This window comes from Gadus macrocephalus, chromosome 6 (genome assembly GCF_031168955.1).
Source record: "Gadus macrocephalus chromosome 6, ASM3116895v1".
NCBI classification, from domain to species: domain Eukaryota; kingdom Metazoa; phylum Chordata; class Actinopteri; order Gadiformes; family Gadidae; genus Gadus; species Gadus macrocephalus.
The window spans coordinates 21,969,748-21,973,020 of record NC_082387.1 but is presented as its reverse complement, the minus strand read 5'-3'; positions in this window follow the sequence as shown (position 1 = coordinate 21,973,020).

Below are 3,273 nucleotides of genomic sequence, written 5' to 3'. Positions count from 1 at the left end.
AAGTAGAATTTAATCTGCCAAGCTGATTGCATAACATAAGCAATGAAACGAGCAATCGAACACGGACCGCGGGAGGGGAAATGTGGGCCTTATCAATTAACACAGTGTCAGCCCATGTGATAATAAATAGCAGGGGGAGGCCGACAGCTGCCCCCCTCCCCCTATACCCTGAGGAGGAGGTTTCACAGAGTTGCCAAAGAAAGAGTGACTGTCTGAAATATATCCATCAGCAGCATCAGTAGTAAATCTCCATCGTGTTTATGGCCTCCGAGCGCTGCAGGAATGTATCCTTACGAGAAAAGGAGAAACTGCAAGAGTCATCAATTCAGATGGTTCTCCATGTCTCCTCCTCACGCCGCCTCTCCTCTCGGCCTCCTCTGAGGAGTGAGATGCTCCTTTCAGATGCAAACGATCCGCAAATCAAAATGTAAAACTCTTGCGAACAACCTTTGTGTATTAAAACACACCGTGACTGAGGAACTGAGAACGGGAAATAACTACAGCACTGAGGCTGACGTAGCTGTCGGCCAATCCATAGCTGGCAAGCATTTACATTTATTTTAGATCCCACCCAATTAACGGTTTTGACTAATCGGCCCAGTCAGCGTGTCTGGCTGGCCGTCCCTGGTATGTTCGAGAAATTCATCTCTTAGGAAACATAACCCTGTCACAGGCACCCACTGGGGCACCCCGAGGTGCTGCTGCTGAGTCATGCAACACTTAGGAGGAACTGGTTCATGGAGGGCCAGAAGATTACAACAACATCAACATCATCATCCTTATCTTCATCATCATCATCTCGTCCTTAATTATGCATGCGACTGGTGTGTTTCTTTCGTTGAAGATGAAGGTGAGTTTGGTATTTAATCTTCTTACGTTGTACATCTTATTGAATATTTATTTGTAGCTGTGTTTGCTAACGTTTCATATTGTGGCTCTGTGTGGTAACATTCGCGGCTCATCAAGGGGACGGATGAAACTATGTGACCCTGAACCTGAGCTAGGACCAACGCTGAAAGAAAGGTGTCACAACATTATGGAACGGGGAAACTGCTTGGAGAATGCTGAATGCTGAATGCTGAATGCTGAATGCACGCACATACAAAAACTAAATGCTGCTTGGTAAAAACAAAAGGCTCAAAGTGAGCAGGGTATCTTTTCAGGTAACATGTAGAGACAGTGATCTGTGACCTGTCTCAATCCTACAATTCACATTCAAGTATACATTGTGGTAGTTGAGTCAACAGTATATAGCCCTTAGTTAGAGCCCAACATAATACAATCCCCCTTAATCCTTAACCCTCTAAAGGGCACGGAATGACCCCCCCCAATTATGAAGGAAGAAATCTTGAGGAGGACTCCAGAAGAGGGAGTCCTCTGTGAGACGTTTCGGAGGGGATCGCTGCCAACAGGCAAAGTTCATAGAGTCATGACTGTAGGCTAGCCTGTAAATACTAAATTAAAGAAGATCAAGGTTAGGTGTTAACCGAGTATACAGACTCTAATGTGACTCTAAGATATCAGCTTCAAGCGTTGGCTGAATTCTATCTGTACAACAACCCTACAGCGGAGCCATGGGTTCCCTCCATTTGAAGCTCTGACTTTCCAGAAGTTGTATGCGGGAATGTGCTGACAAACTGCGGCTCTCTCCTCCGGCCCGGCCAGTCCTCTATCTCAAACTGCACCCAGCAACCATCATCGCCTCGCCGCTGAGAGGCGATAACTCATCGCAGAAGCGCGAGACCCTGCCAGTAAACGGGGACGTAAACACAGTCTAATCCGACCTAAAGATGTTGATCAGGACAGAAAGCAGCCAAGACCTCAAGGACAAAAAAACAATGCTGAGTCCACCAGGCGCTATAAAACATGACTCCCTTTCTTTCTTTGAATCCGTCGAACTGGCAAAAAAGAAAAAAGCTCGCTCCCTCTGCCAAAACCTGTAACTATAATTAATAACCATAGCTCTGGCAGGACAGGGGAGCGACCGGAGAGAGTGGCATTTAAAAAGTCATTCTGGATTCAGCTGGACATAAAAGTGAAGCTGTTCTGTGAACTCCGCCTCTGAGTTCTTTCCTGCGGCGTTCCCGCTCTCTGCGGACTGACCTGGGCCTCGGCAAGTGGATCGCGGCAACGGAGCGCTCGGCACCGCCAACGCCAAGCAGCGGGAAGAACACGAGTGGATGCGGCGTCCCACAATGGCTCCTTGTGTCTGAGTCAGAGAGCCACCCTCCACCGGGGGGGGGAGGGGTCCTCTAGTGGCCCCGGGGCACTGGCCTCCTGAAGCCAGTTCACAAAATGCTACACAGTCGGATCCTGTTCAAGGGGGTCAGAAGATACGGAAAGGGGTCAGAAGATACGGAAAGGGGTCAGAAGATACCGAGGCTTGGACATGGGGGTGTGAGAATGCCCCACTGGGAACCACATTCTCCCATTCTCTCTGATGTCTGACTGCCTGCCTGATGGCCACATTTTCAGACATAAGGGCTGAACGACAGAGGAGAGGACTAGGAGAGAGAAAGACTGAGAGAGCGAGAGCGAGAGCGAGAGAGAGAGAAGAGAGAGAGAGAGAGAGAGAGAGAGAGAGAGAGAGAGAGAGAGAGAGAGAGAGTGAACGAGAGGGACAGAGTTAGAGAGTGAGAGAGAGAGGGAGTAGGAGAAACACAACGGGAGCGAGACAGAGGTAGAGAGCGCAAAAGGGGAAAAGACGGAACGAGCTCGAGAGACAAAGCAGCAGCTGCATGCTGCTCTGCAAATGGCCACAGTACGGGTGCAGCAGGGGGGTCGTCTGGGGTCGGTCGGCATGGACGTGGAGCTGGGGGGCTGCCAGTGCACCTGACCTCCACCCGACCCCCACACAGCTGAGCAGAGTCCCTGCCAGAACCAGAGGGGTGAAGCTCAGGTTCAAACCTCATGACCAGAGAGAGAGAGAGAGAGAGAGAGAGAGAGAGCGAGAGCGAGAACGAGAGCGAGAGCGAGAGCGAGAGCGAGAGAGAGAGAGAGAGAGAGAGAGAGAGAGAGAGAGAGAGAGAGAGAGAGAGAGAGAGAGACTCCTGGGAGGGTCTGAACAACACTGACTGAGACTGTGATCCACCATCGTGCTGACCACGTTCATCTGAATCACAAGAAATCTAAATACAAACACCTTTATCACCTGACACGACCGTTTGACCCTGATTGTTATACTTTATGCCCTGTCTAAAAAAGAGAGCGGTGAGCGTGCCTTCAGAAATATCTTTTTTAGGGTAGTACAGTCCCAGAATGTGGTAGACGTTA